The sequence below is a fragment of the Ceratotherium simum genome, chromosome 13, assembly GCF_057802395.1.
Source record: "Ceratotherium simum simum isolate JZ-2026a chromosome 13, ASM5780239v1, whole genome shotgun sequence".
In the NCBI taxonomy this organism is placed as follows: domain Eukaryota; kingdom Metazoa; phylum Chordata; class Mammalia; order Perissodactyla; family Rhinocerotidae; genus Ceratotherium; species Ceratotherium simum.
In genome coordinates this window covers 26276316-26299903 of record NC_141912.1, presented here as the reverse complement: position 1 = coordinate 26299903, position 23588 = coordinate 26276316, and the positions used below count along the sequence as shown (strand labels likewise).

Sequence of the window (23588 nt, the reverse complement as noted above, 5' to 3'; positions counted from 1 at the left end):
CTCGACGTCTTGCCTACTCTCTTCTCTAACAGAGAACAGACTTCTTCTGGCTAGCCCAGGTTCCGTAACACTGAATTAATCTTCGCTTTCAAGAAATTATCAAGCTTACTGCACTTTTCTATTTATTTAAATCAATAATATGAGAGTCAATGAGTCACACCAAGCAGATACTACGTTTCGGGGAAGAATCACTTTCCAAACACAAGACAGAAATTTTAGGCAGCCTCGGGATACGGTAGATTTCAGAAAAATTCCTCGGTTTGTCCTATTTAGTGATTTATATGACCTGAGGAGATTCTGTGATCTCCATCTGTTGGGTGCCAGAAATGATCCCAGGAAATAGCCGGGGTCCGGTGGACTTGAACTCTGGAAACTGCCCATTCTGTGCCGGGCAGTGTTTGACCGATAGAACTGAGGGGCGGGGAGGGGGATGTGCCCACCTGCCTGCCAGGCGGTGTGAGGACTGGGAATGGGGAGGGAGAGTCGGACTTCCTGTGACTGGACTCAGAACCCGGCGCTGATATGGAACGTGCATGCTCAGTTTCCACGTCTGTCACTGCGTTATAACATGAGGAGGACCCTGTGATGACTGAAAGGCGGACCACGGCCCACAGGGTCTTGCCCGCGGCCTTTGGAATGGTGACTGGAACCACATTTCCAAACCTCAGCAGTGCTGGGGGCTCGGAAGGAGACCTCCTCTGACGCCCCTGAAGGAGGCGATTCGCTCAGGCGGGGTTGGAGGTCACCCGGGAAATCTGAGGGGAAAAGGCAGGGCGACTGAATGGCGTCCAAGCCCGGCCCTGGACGCGCGGGCAAGGGAGATAGGAAGACTCTAGGAGAATCATGGAAGGAAAATGAGATCCTTCAGAAATCCTTCCAAAACGAAACTGGATTTCCAGTTTGTGGGGTGCCTGTGCATCCAAGACTTTAAAACAGAAACAGAAGGATATCGCGCCCAGAGGATTGTGTAGATCCCGGAAAGCAGCCCAGCATGACTTGTGATCAATTTGTATAATTCACATTCGCTTACAATTTTTTAGTAAAATCACAAAAAGTTAGAGTAAATTTTCTCTTTCTAATATTTTCTATCTTATGCAAAGATTGTGTTTCCTTTAACAGTTTCACATTCGTGTGGGAGTTTTTTTTTTTTTTTCACACTAGTGAGTTTTTTTAAATGAAAGTTTATATTCGGTTCACCTTCTCACATTTCCACCTAAATTCTCACATTTCTTTATATGCTTATATTGGAGACCTATGTTATGGGTGGATCAGTAATTAACATCTGTATTAGTTTTAAATTTACTTAAGAAAAATAACCAGAGTGCACTGGAACACACTTTTAAATAAATCGTAATATATTTTCAAATTGTGAAAAAAGAATAACTCATTAAGGGGTGAAATCTTTTTTAAAATGTGAGATAAAATCATGCAGCAGAGACCGGCCAGTGGCATAGTGGTTAAGTTCGATGTGCTCTGCTTTGGAGACCTGGCTCGGTTCTCAGGGTGACCTACACTACTCATCAGCCATGTTGTGGCTGCGTCCCACATACAAAATAGAAGAAGATTGGCCACAGATGTTAGCTCAGGGCGAGTCTTCCTCAAGCAAAAAGAGGAAATCATGCAACAGAGAAAGGCACAAAAATCAAACAAGTAAAAACAGAAGCAAGAATTTAACGAATTTATTTACTTTAAAAATTAGATTTGATCAAGAAACTATAGAAAACGAAATATTAAAAGTTATAAAATTAAAACAGATAAGTGAGGCTTACACAAATTGCCTTGAGAATTTATGTAAAGTCCAAAGGAGGTGAAAATCCTTATAAGAGTGTGGTCTTGGAGGATAAGAGGCAGTATAGAATGTCAGCAATAGCACTAACTCTGAAACCAGACTTCACTGATACTTTATATCAATTCTGGGATTTATTTGCTTTGCAATTTTGAGCAAATTGTTTAGCCTCTTTCTGCTTGGGATCCTCCAATGTAAGGAGCCCTTTGAAAAGTGCTTGCCACATGGTATGGATTATTATTATCCCAGATAGGACTGGCTACATAATTTGCTGGGCCTAGTCCAAAATAAAAATAGGGGTGCTCTATCTGGGGCTGGGGAAGTCAATCTCCCCTTCCCCCAGGCTGCAGCCCCAATCCATAGCAAAGACTGCAACCTCAGTGCAGGGACTCACTCACCATACAAGGGTGGAGTGGGGTGGGCAGAGGTGGGCCTCACCTAGCTGCCCACCTAAGGAGAGGTGGTGTTGTCTTGCTCCAGACTGGGTGGGAGTGTTGGACCCAGAGCCCAGGCCCCACCTGAGGTGGAGGGTGGCAGCAGGCATGGGGCTAGGCAGGGAAGAGGAGGCCAGGTGTGTCCCAGGGCCAGGGAGCAAGAGCAAGTAGCTAAGAACATATCCCAGGGAGGTGGGGAGCCAGCAGAAGGCAGACCACATGCAAAGTCCAAGCCCCCAATGCATGCTCTACTGTCTCATTAGACTTCACTTACAAAATACAAAATCAAAGATAAAATTATTAAGAATTCAAGACAGTAACCTCAGAGCATTAACTCCCAAGCCCAGGGTCCTTCTGAAAGTGAAGTTCTGTGTAGTTGCACTGGTCTCACCCATGAAGTTGGCCCTGATCCCAGATCTGACCATCTTTGATCCCAAATCTGAATGGGTTCCTCCATCATGGGAGTCAGGAGAAACAGGAAAGCCTCTATTGCTGCCATTTATTGCTTTAAGAAAGCTGCATGCATCTCTTTTGATAAAGAGACAAACTTATTTCCAGGCATTTCAGTAACTGGAGTTTCTAGAGCACTCATCCGGAGAAGATTCACACTCTTCCTCCATGTCAAACTAGCGACTTTTGAAAACACTTAGGATAAATCTTGGAGCCCGTGGGCCATTCATCAGGCCATAAAACTGGATAGAGTCACATTCTACTAACTTCCTTGTGGTTGGAGAAAGAAATGAACAGGTTATGGATTCATACCCACAATGTATTGAGCACCACCTGTATTCCAAGTGTTTGAAGGTTCTGAGATGCAGAAAGAATTAAGAGAATTTGGAGACTGCTGCAGCTCCTAACACTTGCTCGTCCTGTCCTCTCAAGCAGTAAAAGGATAGTGAGAAGGACAAACCTTTGATGCCTACAGAACAACTTTCTTAAAGCTGCTGGTTCCTGAGGTCACTGAGAAAAGCAGACATAAGAAAGTAGGTCTGTCTGGAATTTCCTCCAGGAACAGAAAAAAATCTGAGCACACCGAGAGGGAAGCTGTCTTTCAAGACTTGTTGGTGGGTCCTTGGCCCACTTTCACTCTGATTTTTTGAACAGCTTCTCCTTTGCTCTGAGATTTCCTGGGAAATGAGGAAGAAATCCCCCTTTGAAATATTTCTTTTTTTCTTGGGTCATGACCAGAGAAGGTGAGTAAATTTCCCCACTAGAGGTAAGGTTCATGACTGTGGAAGTTGATATTTTTCTCTTTTTCTTTACACTCTCACCAGAGGAAGGTAGGGATTAAAAAGAGTGTGATTTTATTGTCGTCACAAAATAACCTACAGACACAATATTATAGACACGATTCTATAGATTGTAAAAAGGGAGAGTTGTATTGAGAGCATTGCTGGTAGACGGGGTTGTTAGATTAGAGAGTGATTTGATAACTTAAAGTCAAGGGTCAAAGTGAGTGCATTTTCTGTACTTCTGCAACAGAATATATAGTTCAGGCTGGAAACAGCCATGTAAAGCCCTTCTAAGAGTTTACCCTTTGGTCCTAACTCTAGACTTCATTAAAACTAGACAACCATTGAGTATACCTTATGCCAAGTGATTTCCCATCATCTCTAGCTTTTTAAAACAAGTCTCATAAAATTAGTTTACATATTTTATTCCAAAAAAAAAAAAAAAAACACTAGCAACCACAAACGGGTGTGGGATGGGCCAGAATTGAGAATGGCATTGCCCCGTGTTTGTGTGTGTGTGGTGGCCCCTCTCTATTAAGCACCTGGATCCTCTCTCCTTCTCAGAGCGCCGCCACCGACACTGAGTCTCCTGTGCCCGTGCAGGACTTCCCCTTTGCCTGGTGGATTAGTCCTCTTGGGCTGCAGTAACAAAGTACCACAGACTGGTAAACAACAGAAATTTGCTTTCTCACAGTTCTGGAGGCTAGAAGTTCAAGAACAAGATGTCAGCAAGTTTGGTTTCTTCTGAGGCCTGTCTCCTTGGCTTGCAGATGGCCACCTTCTCTCTGTGTCTTCACGTAGTCTCCCCCTCTGTCTGTCTGTTATCTGTGTCCTAATCTCCTCTTCTTAGATTGATACTAGTCATATTGGATCAGGCCCACCCACCTGACCTCCTTTTATGTGAATTACCTTTTAAAAGTCCTATGTCCAAATATGGTTACATTCTGAGGTCCTGGGGGTTAAGAATTCCATCTATGACTTTTGAGGAGACACAGTTCAGTCCATAACACCTGGTCCTTCCTTGTTCACTTCCGCTGCCCCTCAAGTTAATGGAGCAGTTGAAACTGATATTCCTTACGTCTTTGTTTTCAATTAATCATTGTAGAACAAACTACATGTGTTACTCACTTATGTTTTTGTAAGTCAGCCTCTACTAGGATATAGGCTTCATGAGGGCATGGGTTTGGTTGTTTTTTTTTCCTTCCTTTTTTTAACCCTGTCCTACCACGTGGCTTAGAGCCCTCCTGGCTTCCAAATAGAAAATCAGTAAATATTTTGCTAACCCTCCCCAAAAGTGTGTGTTGTTAAACTTTTGTATGTTTGCCAATCCAGTCTATGAGAACAAATATGCAACCACAAAAATCTAGGAATCATATGCAACCAACGTCATCATCTACTCTAAAAAATATATGTCTCAGGACCCCTTATTTTCTGTAATACACACAGAAATGCAGAGAAGAAAAATAAAGTGACAAATTTACACCAGGAGGGAATGATATTTCGATGTTGCAGACTTGACCAGAAGATATTTTGACTTGTCTTAATAAAGAAACCATCACACTTTCAAGATATTTGTCTGTTGTGTTTTGTTTCCAAGAATGTATGAAATAGACATCCCTGTTCTTCATCTGAACCTCTGCACATTTTGTATGCTTGCTTGATAACTCTCTAAATCAAGGATGAGATAAAGACCAGAGATGGAATGAAGGTTGGTTTGAGGAATGAGATGGGGCATGAAGACGTAGTAAGGGGCAGGGATGGGGGGACAGTCGTGAATTGGTGAAAGCAGAGAGGAGATAAGGAATGGAAATGTATGTTGAGCACATTGTCTTGTAATAAAAAATAATTTTAATTTTGGACATTTCTATTTAAATTAGCTACATCCAATTACTTCATCAAAATCTTTAATCTGTGACAGTTACACTGGCCTATTTACCAATCTTTCAATACACTAGGCACAGTCTTACCTCAACATTTATTATGCACTTGCTGCAACTTCTTCCTAAAAAGATCTCCCCTAGATATCATCTCCTTCCTCCCTCCCTCCCTCCCTTCCTTCCTTCCATCTTTCCTTCCTTCCTCCTCCTTTCCTTCCTTCCTCCTTTTCTTCCTTCCTTACCTCCTCAGGTTTTCTTTTCCTACAGGTCATATGCTCATTGATACTTTCAGTGAAAACCCTATCCAAAGTCCAAACAAACATCACACTTTCAATATCTCTTCCTTGATTAATATTTACCCACTTCACTTATAAAGATCTATATCTGACTTGTTTATTTTGTTTATTGACTGTGACTCCTCCTCTAGAATGTAAGGTAGATATTTCTGTCTCTTTTTTTCACTGCTGTATTCCCAGTAACCAATACAGGTGACTGACACATAGGATAAGCATTTGATAAAGATTTGTTGGATGAATGAATGAATAAGTTAGTGAATTATGCTTTCTTCACATTAAAGAAGGATGCCTGAGTAGTGAAAGGACCTACACAGGCGTATGTCTGATTTCTCGTTGTGCTGATGAGGCTAATGAAAATGCTGGGAAAGAGTTAAGAAACTTTTAGACTCAAACGAAAAAATAGCACGGCCCAAGTCTGGCATAAGGGAGAGGGGGATAAGCTGTGAGCCACTATTGAAACAGTGTGGAATACTCCACTGGAATTTTAATCCCATGCTTTTATCACTAGGCCATCAAAGTTTGATTAGAAAAACAAACTTTAGCTAAATCAAGTCCAAGGTTATTTGGTGCAGTCCAAGCTTCTCTTCTCTCTTGCAGTCTCATCATTTAAATACTATCTATATGTTAGCCACTCACTCATTAATATCTTCAGCTTAAACCACTTCCTTAAACTCCAGACTGGTATTATCAAACTGCCTAGTTGATATCTCCAGTTACAGGTCTTGTAATAGGCATCTCCAACTTAATGTATTCAACACCAAACTTTTGATCTCCCCCACCCCAATACCTTCTCTCATTTTCTTCCCCTTCTCAATTAAAAACAACTCTGTGCTTCCAGTTATGAGGCCAAAGAGATTGGATTCTTCTTTAATTCCACTCATCTCTCACTTCCCATGTAGAATCTTCTGGCTATTTCTTCAAAATACGTTTAGAATCTAACTATTTTTCACTACCTCAACTGCTACTAAGTTGGTCCATATCGTACTATCTGGCATGAAATATTTAAAAATATGTTAATAGTCTTCCTGCTTCACCTCTTCCCCTCTACAGTATTCTCCATGGAGCAACCCTAGAGATTCTTTTTAACCTTGAGTCATATGAAACCATTCCCTCGCTGAGAAATAAACAATGTGTCTTGTTTCGTGCAAAGTAAAAGTGAAAACTCTTACAATGATGTACAATGTTTTGCTGCATAGTTCATTCTTCTCTAATCTCTTCACCTTCTCTCCCCTTGCTCACTCCATTGCAGTTACAATTGACTTGCTTGCTACTCCTTGAACACAAGACACATTCCTGCCCCTGGGCCTTTGCACTGACTGATTCCTTTCTCTGGGATGGTTTTCCCAAATATAGACATGCCTTGCTCCCTCACTTCCTTCAAGTCTTAGTTCAAATGCCACCACATCAGTGTTATTTTATCTGAATATTACTCCCAGAGTTCCTTTTTCAAATTCTTGCTTTATTTTTCTCCATAGCACTTGTCATTCTTTAACACATTACAGCATTTGCTTAATTTTTTCATACACCGTGTTTGCCCCCTACTGGAATGTAAGTTCCATTAAGAGAGAAGGAATTGTTTGAGTTTTTTTTGCTTATCCATCTCCTTATCTACAACAGTACTGGCCACATCACAAAAACTCAACAAATATTTATTGAATTAATACACCAAATTTAATGTTCAATTTAGTATATTAGAAAAATGAAATTCCAAGAGGTTATTGATCTTCCTGGAGTAATGAAGATAATAAAACTCATGATTAAATCTCGCTGTCTGGATTTAACGCTTTCTAGCTTCTGATTGATTATTGACCATAGTGACCTCTCTTTCTTGTTTGACCTATGTTTGTCTATGTCTAAATTCTAATACCGTTCTGGAAGAAATTCTTCCTTTATAAAGTTGCACTATAACTGTAACTCATAACTCTCCTTGGTAAATGGCACAATTTTTGACTTAGAATAATAATGACCATTATGGGGAATTTTAACATGTCAAAAATAATAAATTAATACATGTAAGAAGAACTCTAAAAAAACACTTAGCTCTACTTAGAAATGGAGTAAGCACATTCCACTCATCTCTCGCATTAAATGCAACCAAAAATCTGGGCAGAATGCATGAAGCAGCTATCTGAGGATTATGAAAAGTAAATGGTAGAGGCAGGTTGGGGAAGAAAACCAGAACTAAAGTCCCACCAAACTGGCTATGAGTGTCTCACTTCCTTTTCTCCAGTAGCTCCCAGACCAGACTCAAAGGCAGCCTAAAACCCAGACCTGCTCCAGCCCTCAGGCAATCTCCCCTATGGTTGGTGGCAATGGCAGCAGCAGCTACGCAAGCATAAAACTCTGAGGGAGGGGAATCCTTGATTCTGACCAGAGAAACTGGTTCCAAGAGCATGGAGGGAATCTGAATTGCTTTTACTCGCTATGTTCTCACTGCGTGGCCCCAGAGGAAGACTCAGTTGAGTGAAGTGCACAACAGAGAAAGGAAACTAAATCCTGGGGCTTCTAGCCAGAGCACTAGGAAAAAGCTCCACTGGGACCTGGAAAGTGGGAGACTGCAGAAGGGAACTCAGAGAATTGTGTATGAACTTGGGGACTCAATTCTGAGCTGTACATGCATATATCTAACCCTAAATGGCATATCAAAAGTGTTTTTGTAGCAGCTATATAGAAGTATACTTTACCATAACATGGATGCATTTTAAGTGTACAATTTAATGATTTTTTTTTTTTGGTAAATCTACAAAGTTGTGCAAATATCATTACAATCCAATTTTAGAATATTTCCATTACTCCAAAAATAAACTTCATGCCCTTTTGCAGACACTTCCCATTCTATTCCCAACCCCAAGCAACCCCTGATCTACTTTCTGTCTCTAATATTTGCTTTTTCTGGACATCTTATATTAGAGAAATCATACAAAATGTGGAGTTTTGCTTTGGGTTTTTCCATTTGGCATAAGGTTTTTGGGGTTCATCCATGTTTTAGCTTGTATCAGTATTTTGTTCCTTTTAGTGTCAGATAGTATTCCATTGTATGGATATACCACAATCTGTATTCCCATTCACCTACTGATTTACATCTGGGTTGTTTCCACACTTTGGCTAATATGGATAATGCTGCTATGAACATTTGTATACAAGTATTTGTGTGGACATATGTTTTCATTTCTCTTGTGCAGATATCGAGGAGTAGAATTGCTGGATTATATGGTAAATTTATGTGTAATATTTTAAGAAATTGTCAAACTATTTTCCAAAACAGGTGCACCGTTTTATGTTCTCTCCCAGAAAAGTATATGAAGGTTTCAGTTTCTCTACCTCCTCATCAACCATTGCTATTGTCTGTCTTTTATAATATGGCATCCTTGTGACTATGAAGTGGCATCTCATTGTGATTTTAATTTGCATTTCCCTAGTGACTAATGGTGTTGAGCATTTTTCCATGTGCTTCGTGGACATTCATCTATGTTCGTTGGTGACGTGTATAAAAATCTTTTGCCCACTTCTTAATTTGGATTATTTGTTTTCTTATTATTGAGTGGTAGGGGTTCTTTCTATATTCTGGATCCAAGTCCTTAATTGAATATTTGACTTACAAATATTTTCTCCCAGTAGGCTGCCTGTCTTTTCACTTTTTAAATGATATTCTCTGCAGTGCAAATGCTTTAAATTCTGATGGAGTTCAATTTGCAATTTTATCTTTTATATGCTTTTCATGTGGCATTTCAGTAATCTTTGCCTATCCCAAGGTTACAAATATTTATTTTTATGTTTTTTTCAAAGAGTTTCAAAGTTTTACCTCTTACATTTACATCTATGATCCATTTGAGTAAATTTTTGTTAATTTACAAAAGTTAATTATAAAATTAACTCAAAGCTAATTTGAGTTAATTTGATGTGAGGTAAATTTGTGGGTTTTTCATGTGGATATCCAATTGTCCCTGTACTATTTTTTGAAAAGGCTTCCTTCCCTCGTTGAATTATCTTGGCAGTTTTGTTGAAAATCATTGACAATACATGTAGGGGGTTATTTCTAGACTCTCGGTTATGTTCTGTTGATTCGTATGTCTATCCTTATTGTCAGCACCACAGTCTTGGTTACTCTAGCATTGTTGAAAGTTTTCACATCAAGAAGTTTTCACATCAAGAAAGGTAAATTTATAATTTACCTTTGTTCCTTTTTTTCAAGATTATTTTGCCTTTACTTGGTCTTCTGCATTTCCACATGAATTTTAAGATCAGCTTTTCTTTTTTTTATTTTATTTATTTACTTATTTTTCCCCCAAATAGATAGTTGTATGTCATAGTTGCACATCCTTCTAGTTGCTGTATGTGGGATGCCGCCTCAGCATGGCCGGAGAAGCAGTGCCTCGGTGCTCGCCCGGGATCCGAACCTGAGCCGCCAGTAGTGGAGCGCGCACACTTAACCGCTAAGCCACGGGGCTGGCCCGAGATCAGCTTTTCAAATTCTGCAAAACAAACACACACCTAGCTGAGATTTTGATAGAGATTATGTTGAATTTATAGATACATGTGGAAAATATTGTCATCTTAACTATATTCTCATCCATGCACATAGAATGCCTCCCCATTTATTTAGCTCTTCCCTAATTTCTTCCAGCATTTTTTTTTGTAGTGTTTCCTGTACTAGTAGTGTACTTTTCGCAGCCCAAAAAAGCAGATCTGTCCAGAAGTTTCTTCAGGAGGGAAAAATGATCTGCACAGTGAGCAGGAGCTGAGTCCTCCGAGCCCTGTGGAGGCTCCTGATGTGCTTCCTCTGATAAACCTGTGAGCAGCTTTGCGTTTGCTGCGGGTTTTTCCAGGAAAGAGGAAAAAGGAAGGAAGCTTCCTTGGAAGACATTTCTCTGTGTCCTTTCTGGTCACAATAGAGGGTTTGAGAAAGGCGATATTTCCTGGTGAGTGAGGTTTATTTCTGCCGAAGGTGGAATGTTTTCTTTATTTTTTCTCTATTTCCAATAAATTGGGAAGGGTGAAATGAGAAAACTATGAAAATGTCTCCCTTTCTCTGAAGAGCTACTGCAGGAAATAATGATTAAAACTTTTAAGAAAATTCATGAAAAATAGCTTGTCTGGCTAATTCCACTTATGCTCAAGACAAGACACGTTTTTTAATGGATATGGAAAGGAAAACCAAAGGGGAGAGGAAGTGCAGTCATAGAGGTGGGGAGAATGCAGATGCATGAACCCCGTCTCATAGCTCTACAAAGGTGGTATCTACACTTTTTATTCCTCATCAGAGAACACTGTTTTGTCTGCTCAATCTAAGCCCCTATTCCAAACCCACTGAATCTGATTATCCAGGTGAGGGCTTCAGGTGTGGAACTAGAGGATTGTTAACATTGAGACAATCTCCCCCTGAAGTACATTTGGAAAGCCCTAGTGCACACAAATGTAGCTTGGAGTTTGAATATTTCACATGGGTTTTCATAAAGAAGTATTTTAACTAAGAGTTCTAACCATCTGTTAATGAAATCTCTTTCCTGAGTACCTACTATGTGCTGGGCATCTACCAAGTCAGTAAGACACTGACAGATACTTCATAAATGGGCTTGTGGGTTGTTTAAGAACTCATTCAAGCAGGTGTTATATGGGTATTTGGGGGTTTATGTTGAAAGTCCGAGAAGTCTTCTGGAACCAGAGATGAAACTAAATCCTGAAATAGGACTTGGAATAGAATTAATTTATAAACATCAAAAAACTCCTATTGAGAGGTACAAAAATAAATAAATAAATACCTCTCTGTTATTTTGGTTACTAGGGAAAGAACCGCGATATGAGATTGTTGTGTCAGCTGTACCACACAAGCATAAAAGGTCCAAGGACAACTCTCCCCAGGCTTAAAACCACTGAGGCAGAAGGAGTCCAGCCCTTGTTGGTGCTGCACAGAGCTTACTAAGTTCACAAACATATGTCCTTTGTAGCCTGATAAAGCCATGGGAAAGGAACGTGTCACTCACTTCTGGTCCCTCCAGCTCAGAGCTATCTCTGGCCTTTTAGACACTCTGTGCTAGTGAGCAAAGAGGGGGCATGAGAGATTCTTCTCTTTGCACATTGAGGGAAATCCAGGCCTGCCAGTGCTTGAGTCAGAGCTGAATTGGGAGGACTGAGTATGTAGTGGGTACAAGAAAGGGCATATCAGAGAAAGGAGTCCCCAGACATTGCAGACAGGAGAGTTATTACATTAATCTATTTTTGTGATTCTTCACATGGAGTAGAATCATCTGGAGAGTTTATAAAATATACATATCTAGAGAACGTGAATACCTAAATGTAACAGATAAAAATTAATAGAAATATATGTAGAAAAATTTCTTACAACAGCAAAGCAAAGCATTGGTGTAGTTTACTTCATCCACATCAAAGATATGTCCAAGAAGGCCACAATGGAAAATTAAATAGACAGATCGTGACAAAAGTAAAAAATAGTTGAAGCATTTAAAAATGCCAATCTAATCTCTATAATATAGTAAGAAGCGATGAAAATCAGCAAAATCAGACAGAAATCTCAATAAAAAACAGGTAAAGAGTAAGGACAGGACGCTCATCAGCACCAAGATAGAGAAGAAGTATCTGAAAAGATTTTTAAAAATTTTAACATTTAGTATTATTGGTAACATATAAACAGTAAAATAAAATGAGATATTATTTTACTTGCATTAAGTTGGATGAATTAGAAAGGTGAACGTGTCAATTATGGCAGGAATGGTGATATGATAACCTTCCTGTCCTGCTGATGGCAGTTTTCACAGCCCTTCTGAAGAACAGTCTACTACATTTTACTCAAGTTAAGATTATTCATGCCCAGTGATCCAGATATTCTGCTCATATGTGTATATAATCCCTGCCCCACACAAAAAAATCTCACAAGGCCACAGATTGTATCATATGTGTATGTTAATTGCAGCATTATTTTGGGTTTTTCGGAAGCAGATTCAACCTCGATGCCATCACTGGGCGTAGATAGGTAAGTGTGGTTAATGGATAATATTGAATATTATGCAACTATGAGACATAACAGAGTAGAAGTACAGGTAGCATGTGTAAACCTTACAGAGAAAGTTTCCTAAAAAAGATACTTAAGACAATAAACTTGTTTCCTTTATTACACTAGTCATTCTGTTCTCTGGTCTTCAAAATCTTGCTGCTGCTCTCCACTTTCTCATAGTTTTGTCCTCCTGCATTTAAGCCTTAAAACATCCCTAATACTCCCTATAGCGTAGTTTGAGATAGAAAGAAAGCAAATGCTGTGCTTAATTTGCTGTAATTTTTATTAGGTCTTTCTCTGACTTACTGAGATTTTTCACCACTATGAAACTGCAAGGATTAGTAAAATAGTAGGTGGTGATAGGGAATCACCATTCATATTGGGATCAAAATACTAAATGGCTAGACAAAAATTTTTGTGCCTAAGTTCACTGTCTCTCATTCCACCAGTGACCATTTCAATCTCATGAGGTTAAGCTGAAGGAATAAATATCTCATCCAGGATATAAGCAGAACTTCATTGGCAAGCTGTTGCTATTTCTGATCACTCTTCCTAAGTTCTGACAAATGCTGGCTCACTTACCACTATCCTCCCTCCTCTACTGCTCCAGCTTCTCAGAATACAGAGCTAAGGGACAGGACCCACATGAGCTCCACTTTTAGGAGCCACAGATGAGACTATCTTCTATTCCTAAACATTAATTTCTCTCCATGGTTCTGGACTCAAGGCCTGCTCAGGCCGTCTGAATCCCTGGCCTCCTCTTTGTTGGCTGAGGCTGCCACATTCCATATTTCCAGAGCTTCCACAATAGTCTCCCAAATCAGCCATTAATTCTGTGTTTTGAGAATATTTGGCAATTATAGGCCCTCAGGCTTTGTTGAAAATGCTTTCAGGTGGCTCCTTATGGTAGCCAGAAAGAAATGAGGGAATGTAGATGTCAGGAAGACCCCAGAACCCTGCAGTCCACTGGCGCAGGCATCATCCAGATGGGAAAGATTGTAAAACAACTTCTTGGTCTCTCTGTTATGAAATAAAAACCCAGGACAAAGGGATCAGTGTTTGGTTTATTTTGGATCTGGTGGGAACAAAACTAGGACTTTCTGCACCTAACACACAGGTGATAACCACTACACTAAGACACAGTGTCCTCGCTGAGGACAGGGGCAAATGTTAGAAACAGCAGGAAGCCAACAACACATTGGCTACAGTTAACAGGTCCAAAGACACTCTCATCACAAGCTCAGGAAAGGAGGGTATTTTAAGTGCTAAGTAACCTTATAGGCATCTCACTGGGCACAAGTTTGAAAGGCCCATCAGTTAGAATACACTAGGAAAATGTAAGTTGAGATGTCCAAAACTGAATTCTTGATTTACACCTGGTCCTTGTTTACTCATTCATTAATTCATCCATCCATCCATTCATTTGCTCAAGGAATATTAATTGAATTCCTATTATGAGCTAGAGATTATTAAGTAGCTGGGAATATAGTAGTGAACACAACAAACAAAATGTCCTTTTCCTCATGGAACTTACGTCTTAGTCCTGAGCAAACAGTAGTTGGTGGATTAAATATGCTTTTCTTTGATGAAAATTGTAACCACACTTAGCAGAACATTTTTATCAACTCCCCTTCTTCAGGATTGGTACGGTTTGATCCCCTGGATTTTGTTCACAAAGTTAAGTTGAGATAATTATGCACGAGGAAACTGCCAATATATGCAACAAAGTATAATAAATACATAGCATGATAAAAGTATACACATATATGTGTACATATTTATATATATATTTCTTACCTGGTAATTGATCTTAATGAATACATTTTTATGCCTTGCTTTTAAACTTCCCAAAACCCACCCAGTCTCTTTATTTTTGTTGTACACATTTGCCTGAACAATGCCCCTGTCTTTTGTTTTCAAACCTCAAGAAGCAGTCTCATTTAGGAGTGTTCAAAGCAGGAATGTGAATGAATCTCACTGCCAAAGTCCTGGCAGGCTACCAGCATGATGAAAAGAACACTCAACTTGGTGTCCTGTCTGCTAAGATTTTAATTCTTCAGGCCATTCAGCTTCAAAAAGAAAACAGACTATGAAGCCATTTTCCCCTTAGAGAACAGAGAAGAACGTTTGGTACCCACATCCCCTAGGGGCTCAAAACAATGTGAGCCCAACCTGCCCTGGAAAGATGGCTTTTCAGTGATGTCCAACTTTTCACAAAGGCTAAGGCTCACAAAGATTGCTCTGGAAGCAGTGCCAAGTAATAGATTCATCCCTGGGGCAAGGGAGATTATCAGGAAAAGATTATCTTTTAGAGGAGAAGTGCTCAGTAAAGAAAGCTGAGGACCAATCTCCAGTAAGTAAAAATGTATGTGGTGTTCACTGCATAGTTCTTTCAAATGTTATGAATGCTTCAAAAATATATCATAAAATATTGGCCCTCTTCTTTCATTGTTTACATGAAAGCCAAGAGGTCTTTGGATCAAAATGGATGATGTCATGTTCCTCTTGAAACAGTCAATTCTTTCCCACCCATCGCATTCAGATTAAATTTCAATTCCATACTGTGGAGGGTCTTCCTTTATCTCCCTGATCCTGCACATGCTATTAGACTCTCAGTGGAATGAATTTCCATGAGGAAAAGGAATAAATAAAGTCACGCCCTGATTCAAACCTACAATTGGAGCTCCTCACACTGAATTCACAATCTGTTCCGTGATCACCCCACTGCAGGAATCCCCTCTCCATTCAAAACTCTTCAACCACCACACTTTTTTTTTCATCAACTAAATCACATCGGTTCCCCTAGCAAGTATTTCCTGACCGTTAAGACTGGAGAGGATGCCCCTTTTCTGTGCTCTGGGGGGGATAACCCTGTGACTTTTATAGCGGTTATTCCATGAGGCACTCTTTTTGTAATTAAATTACTGTGTGAAAATTTACCGTTATGATCATCTTAGGTTCCCCCTCCCTCCTTCTAGTTTGTCAGTTCCTTTAGGGCTGAGATACCTCCAACGACCAGAATGGGAGTGGGCTATTCAACAGTTTCTTTAAAATAAACATCAAACCAAATTGCGTTAAATGTAATAGCTGTTTATCTTGTTGATCTGATCTCAAAGCAAAAAAAGGTGAGACTAGAGATTGTGCTGATGAGAAACATATTTCTTTCCTCCACTACCCACAATATTTCCCTCAGGTCATGTTTTAGCTGCCCCAAGAGGGAGCCAGTCTGTGACCTTTCCCACAGGCCATGAAGCCTCTGTCTTGTCACTACTTTCTCAGGACTATATAGGGGACAGAACTTTTTCGCCACTGAGCACCTTTGCAAGGGCTCAGACTTAGAACCGAGTAGAAGACAGATCGCCTCCAGTGCCCGGGGCTTATTAAGGACAGAGACCTAGGAGAGTTGAAACGGGGTGAATAACAAAGAGTCAGGTGAATCACAAAGGTCACCCTCCCGCTATGAGACATTAACAGACACGACACACCGAGCTGACACAGTCCAGAGCTGTAAACGTGAGAGACGCAGAACAGAAGAGAGAAGCTCGTTTGACGTCGGCTAGACCTCCTCGCCAGCTCCCACTGTTACAAACTTCCCAGCCACCCCCACCGCCCTCGCCTGACAGACAGCTGGGCACAGTCCGCCGCCCTCCCTCTGCCCCTCAGTCTCTCCCGCCATTGCCCAAGGAAGTCCCCTGAGCTCCGCCAGTCGGTTCTAGTTCCTGAAGGACGATTTCAGTCACCGAGAGGTGAAGATCAGAGCGTCTTACAAGGTCAGAGAAATGAGCGTAGAACGTATCAAGCAATTTCTTGAAATAAAATTTCCCAGGAGCCTGCCTAAGATTTCCCTGCCTGGTCCTTGTAACGTAACTGGGGCTCCGGGAGTAGCATTGGCCTGGCCATGAGTTATCGAGTTTAGATATTGTTAATTCTAAGGATCAGAAAGTGTAGAGAGAAAAATAGCCCCTCAACTAAGAAAATATCCAGAAGGAAAAGACAAATTTACGGATACTTTTAGCTACTTGAGGAGTGTAAAGTAGCGTCGTCGGGTGCGTTTCCGTAGTGCAGTGGTTATCACGTTCGCCTCACACTCAAAAAGTCCCCGGGCAGAAACAACCGGCAGCTTTTTAGCAAATTCTGGATTTTCTTCCAGAAATTTTCTATGTGAATCTCTCTTCGTTTCCACCCAGTCTCAAACTGCCGCGCTCCCTTTGCATTCCTGGACTTTCAACTTCACGAATTATATACTTCTCCACTGCTGGTCGCCTGATAGAACCGTGTTAGAGAGGTTCATTCAAGAACCCAACGGAGGCACTTCAATTTTAAGCTTGGAGACAAAAGACAGGGTTGTTTTTAGGCCTAAGAAGAAGAACAGTAAACAAACAGCCTGCATATATTTCCTAATCTTTTAAATAGATTCACAATCTTACTAAGTCCAGGCCTCCGCACCAGCAAAAGGGACTTTCTAGGTGAGTTGAACACGAGCCAAATATGATCTACTTAAGTGGGCTTTGAACCCACCTGAGGATATACGTTAACAACTCAGACATTTAAAAAGAGAGACTGTCCTTCATGGTTCATGTGCTTGAGTAAAATACGAGACAAACACATACAATCAAGTCACTAGTAAAGCTTTCCCCATCTTCTTCCTCACCTCCAAAAAACCCCATCACACGGCCCACTTATGTAGAGCATGCCGGCTCCCTCCTCCCACGGGGAATGGTCTTGGTCAGAGCTCAGTGATCTCCAACAGCTGGGCGCTGTGCCCCTGGGAAATGTCCAGCAAGAGCATCTGCACGTCCAGGTTCCTTGCGAGGATCTCAGGGCACAGACATGCAGAGAAACGCACCCGAACCCCATATAAATCCACCTGGAGCGTCCTGGATCTAAGTGGAACTTCCTGTTGATCCCATTGAAGCCTAGCGAGTGACCTACGCGCACTCCTGAGCGCCCTGAGCCGAGCCTTGCCCTGGAGAGGGCGGTCCACCCCAGGGCTCTGCACGACTCCAGGTTTCCCTACAGCGCGCCCCGCAGTGGAAACGCCCCCTAGCGGAAAGGCGTTGACCAAGCTGGCTGTGAACCGAGCTCCTGAGGTCTTCGTGGGGACCAGGCGATGGGGGCATCCCGGGAAGCAGTCGTCACGAGAGGCAGGGTCAGCAGTGGGCTCTGTTCCCCTGAGATCTCCCTGCAGAACCTTGTCTTATCCATCTCCTTCCTCACGATGCCCCCATACTTCTTTTCTCCTTCGTGCCCAAAAGTCAGGTGACACCTGAAAATACTTGTCTGGCAATAAATACATTGCTGGAGACTGGTAATGTCCACCCGAGTGGCCGTCGACGCTCGGTTTCGGACCTTTTCCTTTCAGAAACCCAGAAAGCACTCAGGGGAGCACTTCGTGTCCCTAACAAAGCAGAGATAAGCCCCTCCACACTCCCTCAGGGGCCTCATTCTATTCACACCCCAGCAGACCACGTGCTGGAAGTGGACGCAGAGAGAACCGTCACAATTCGAGCCTGAGCAGAGAGCGCGAAGGACCCATGTTGTGGTGCAGTTCTAACCACGTCTGCTAGGAAGTTTAGGAGAATCTTCAGGGCAAAGAGTCGAAGGATCCTGGATTCTGCTGTGGTGCGATTTCAAATAAGTCTAGGGAGAAAGTTCAAAACACAAGCTTTTCATGAAGAGCTCAGCTGTTTCCGCCCGGTTTCGAACCGGGGACCTTTCGCGTGTGAGGCGAACGTGATAACCACTACACTACGGAAACCTTGACGTGCCCCCAATTCTTTTCTGTAATAGGGAATAGATTTTTAATGGCTAGCTCAGGTTCGGTAACATTGAATTGATCTTTTCTTTTAAGAAATTATCAAGGTTACTGCACTTCTCTTTGTATTCAAATCAATAATATTGGAGTCATTGAGTCACACCAAGGAAATACTATGCCTCGGGGAAGAATCGCTTTCCAAAGGCAAGACGGAAATTTAGGTAGCCTCAGGGTACCGTAGATTTCAGAAAAATTCCTCGATTTTGTCCTATTTAGGTTTATTTGACCTAGAAAGTTCTGTGATCTCCATCTGTTGGGTGCCAGAAAATGATCTCAGAAAATAACCAGGATCCGGTGGACTTGAACTCTGGAAACTGCCCATTCTGTGCCGGGCAGTGTTTGACCGATAGAACTGAGGGGCGGGGAGGGGGATGTGCCCACCTGCCTGCCAGGCGGTGTGAGGACTGGGAATGGGGAGGGAGGGTCGTACTTCCTGTGACTGGACTCAGAGCCCGGCGCTGATATGGAACGTGCATGCTCAGTTTCCACGTCTGTCACTGCGTTATAACATGAGGAGGACCCTGTGACGACTGAAAGGAGGACCATGGTCCACAGGATTTTGCCCGCAGCCTTTGGAATGGTGACTGGAACCACATTTCCAAACCTCAGCAGTGCTGGGGGCTCGGAAGGAGACCTCCTCTGACGCCCGTGAAGCCAGCGATTCGCACAAGCGGGGTTGGAGGTCACCCGGGAAATCTGAGGGGAAAAGGCAGGGCGACTGGATGGCGTCCAAGCCCGGCCCCGAACGCGCGGGCAAGGGAGATAGGAAGACTCTAGGAGAATCATGGAAGGAAAATGAGACCCTTCAGAAATCCTTCCAGGATGACATTGGATTTACAATTTGTGGGGTGCCTGTGCAGCCAAGACTTAAAAGAGAAACAGAAGGAAACAGCACCCAGAAGATTGTGTAGATCCTGGAAAGCAGCCCAGCACCACTCGTGATCAATTTGTATAATTCACATTCGCTTACAATTTTTTAATAAAATGACAACAAAAAAGAGCAAGTTTTCTCTTTCCCATATTTTCTATATTATGCAAAGATTGTGCTTCCCTTAACAGTTTCACATTTGTGCTGGTGTGTATTTTTGTTTTTACAAACTTGTGTGTTTTTTTAAATGAAAGTTTGTAGTCAGTTCAACTTCTCACATTTCCACCTAAATTTTGTTTTCTTTCTATACTCATATTGGAGCCCAGTGGTGTGGGTGGATCAGTAGCTAATATCTGAATTATTTTTAAATGTACATAATAAAAATAACCAGAGTGCAATGGAAGACACTTTTAAATAAATCATAATATATTTTCACTCAAAATGTTTCACTCAAAACGAATAACTCATTAGGGATGAAATCGTTGTTAATATGTAGGATAAAATCAGGCAACAGATAAAGGCACAAAACCCAAAAAAGTAAAAAGGGTAGCAAGAATTTGGCAAACCTATTTATTTTAAAAATTGTATCTGACAAAGAAACTATAGAAAACTATATATTAAAAACTATAAAATTAAAACAGATAAGTGAGGCTTACACAAATTGCCTTGAGAATTTATGGAAAGTTCAAAGGCAGTGAAAATCCTTATAAGAGTGTGGTCATGGAGGATGAGAGGCAGTACGGAATGTGACCAACAGCACTAACTCTGAAACCAGAATTCACTGATACTTTATATCAATTCTGGGATTTATTTGCTTTGCAGTTTTAAGCAAATTGTTTAGCCTCTTTCTGCTTGGGATCCTCCAATGTAAGAAGCCCTAGGAAAAATGCTTGCCACATGGTATGGATTATTATTAACCCAGATAGGACTGACTACATAATTTGCTGGGCCTAGTCCAAATAAAAGTAGGGGTGCTCTATCTGGGGCTGGGGAAGTCAATCTCCCCTTCCCCCAGGCTGCAGCCCCAATCCATGGCAAAGACTGCAACCTCAGTGCAGGGACTCACTCACCATATAAGGGTGGAGTGGGGTGGGCAGAGGTGGGCCTCACCTAGCTGCCCACCTAAGGGCATCCATCCGTCCTTTCATTTGTTCAAGGAATATTAATTGAATTCCTATTATAAGTCAGAGATTGTTAAATATCTGGGAATAAGGTAGTGAATGCAACAAACAAAATATCCTTTTCATTGCGGAGATTATGTTTTAGTTCTAACGAAAGAGTAGTTGGTGATTAAATATGCCTTTCTTTGATGAAAATTGTAACTATACTTAGCAAAACTTTTTAATCAACTCCCCTTCTTCAGGATTGGTAAAACTTGGTCCCCTAGGTATTGTTCACAAAGCTAAGTTGAGATAATTATGCATGAGGAGGCTGCCAATATATGCATAAAAGTATAATAAATATGTAGTGTGTGAAATGTGTATACATATATATGTTTACATATATATGTGTGTGCATATATATATTTTTTCTCCCTGTGTATTGATCCTAATGAATAAATTTCTTCTGCCTTGATTTTAAACTTCCCAAAACCATCCAGGCTATGTATTTCTTGCTGTACACATTTGCCTGAAAACTCCTCTGTCTTTGGTTTTCAAACTTCAGGAAAGTGTCTCATTCAAGAGTGTTAAAAATGGGTGTCTGAATGAATCTCACTACCGAGGTCCTGACAGGCTACCAGCATAAGAAAAAGAACATTGAAATCGATGTTCTGTCTGATAAGTTTTAATTCTTCAGGCCATTCAGCTTCAGAAAGAAAAGAGCCTATGAGGCTATTTGCCCCTTAGACAACGGAAAAGAATGTTTGGTACCCGCATCCCCCAGGTGCTCAAAAGAAAGTGAGCCCAGCCTGCCCTGGAAAGATGGCTTTTCAGTGATGCCCAACTCTTCACAAAGGCTAGGGCTCTCAGAGATTGCTCTGGAAGCAGTGCTAAGTAATAGATTCATCCCAGAGGCAAGGGAGATTGTCAGGGAAAGATTATCTTTTAGAGAAGAAGTGCTCAGCAAAGAAAGCTGAGGACCAATCTCCAATAAACAAAAATACATATGGTGTTCACTGCACAGTTCTTTCAAACGTTATGAATGCTTGAAACATCTATCATAAAATATTGGCCCTCTTCTTTCATGGTTTACATCAAAGCCAAGAGGTCTTAGGATCAAAATGGAAAATGTCATGTTCTTTAAACAGTCAGTTCTTTCCCACTCATCAAATTTAGATTAAATCTAAATTCCATGCTATGGAGGGTCTTCCTTTATCTCCTTGATCCAGCATATGTTACTTTAGTTACTATCAGTGGAATAAATTTCCCTGAGGAAAAGGAATAAATAAAGGCACACTCTGATTCAAACCTACAGTTGGAGCTCCTCACACTGCATTCACAATCTGTTCCATGTTCACCCCATGCAGGAATCCCCCTCCGTTCAAGGCTCTTCAACCACCTCACATTTTTTTTCCGTTAACTAAGTCACATCAATTCCCGTAGAAAGTATGTCTTGACCATTAAGACTGGAGGGGATGCCCCTTTTCTGAGCTCATGGCAGATATCCCTGTGACTTTTATAGCTGTAACTCCATATAGCACTCTTGTTGTAACTAAATTACTGTGTGCAAATTTACCATTATGATCATCATAGGCGCCCTTTCCCTCCTTCTAGTTTGTGAGTTCCTTTAGGACATCAGATACCTCCAGTGAGCAGAATGGGACTGGGCTATTCAATAGTTTCTTAAAAATAAATGTCAAAACAAATTGCTGAGAAAGCTAAACAAACGCTCACATACGTTAATTGTAATAGCTATTTATCTTGCTGATCTTATCTCAAAGCAAAAAAAGGTGAGACTAAAGATTGTGTTAATAAGAAATGTATCTCTCTCCTCCACTACCCACAACATTTCCATAGTGTCATGTTTTAGCTGCCCCAAGAGGGAGTCAGGCTGCGACCTTTCCCAAAGGCCATGAAGCCTCTGTCCTGTCCCTAGTTTCTCAGGACTACTTTGGGGATAAACACTTTTTTGCTACTGAGCACCTTCGCAGGGGCTCAGACTTAGAACCTGGTAGAGGGCAGATCGCTTCCAGTGCCCGGGGTAGGGACAGTGGCCTAGGATAGTTGAAATGGGGTGAATAACAAAGAAGAGTCAGGCAAATTACAAAGGTCACCCTCCGGCTATAAGATGTTAACGGCCATCACACACCGAGCTGACACAGTCAGAGCAGTAAACGTGAGTGACACAGAACAGAAGAGAGAAGCTCGTTTGACGTCGGCTAGACTTCCTCGCCAGCTTCCACTGTTACAAACTTCCCAGCCACCCCCACCGCCCTCGCCTGACAGACAGCTGGGCACAGTCCGCCGCCCTCCCTCTGCCCCTCAGTCTCTCCCGCCATTGCCCAAGGAAGTCCCCTGAGCTCCGCCAGTCGGTTCTAGTTCCTAAAGGGTAATTTTCAGTCATCGAGAGATGAAGATCAGAGCGTCTTACAAGGTCAGAGAAACCTGCATAGAACGTATCAAGCAATTTCTTGAAATAAAATTTCCCAGGAGCCTGCCTAAGATTTCCCTGCCTGGTGCTTGTAGTGTAATTGGGGCTCCGGGAGTAGCATTGGCCTGGCTATGAGTTACGGAGTTTAGATGTTGTTGATGCAGAGAAAATCTGAAGGAAAGAATAAATTTAATGCTCATTGTAACTAATTGATAAATGCGAGGACAGAAAACTAGTGAGTTTCCGTAGTGTAGTGGTTATCACGTTCGCCTAACACGCGAAAGGTCCCCGGTTCGAAACCGGGCGGAAACAAGTAACACTTTCCTGCAAATCTGACTTTTCTTCCAGAAGTGTTCTACCTGAATCTCTTTACCTTTCCACCAACTCTCAAATCTCTGAGCTCCCTTTGCAGCCTAGGACTTTCGATTAAAAGGATTATATAACAAGTTCAGAGCTCAGACTTGCGTTTTCGCGCCGATCGAGAAATAATCATGTCGTATCCGTTCCGTTGGATTAGAGAAGATACTGCGCATGGCTGAGGTGGCTGTCCATCCTAGGACGCGCGGTCTCCATCCCTAAGGGGCAGGAACAGGGAGTGAATAGCCCTGAGAAAGGAACGTGGTTGATGTATGCAAGGAGGATCAAGAAGCCAACCGTAATCGCAGCAGAAAGAGCCCAGTGGAAAGTAATTCGTGTAGGCAGAGAGGTCACAGAATGGAGGGCACAGATAAAGTGGAGCG

At 41.7% G+C, this 23588-nt stretch overlaps 2 non-coding genes across 2 annotated transcripts; one reads left to right on the top strand and one right to left on the bottom strand.

The window, feature by feature from the left end:
* Nucleotides 1-18319: 18319 nt before the first annotated feature.
* Nucleotides 18320-18392, bottom strand: TRNAV-CAC (transfer RNA valine (anticodon CAC)). Its single transcript has one exon. It is a non-coding gene; the product is annotated as a tRNA-Val (tRNA).
* Nucleotides 18393-23087: 4695 nt separating this feature from the next.
* On the top strand, nucleotides 23088-23160 carry TRNAV-AAC (transfer RNA valine (anticodon AAC)). Its single transcript has one exon. It is a non-coding gene; the product is annotated as a tRNA-Val (tRNA).
* The last annotated feature ends 428 nt before the right edge of the window (nucleotides 23161-23588 follow it).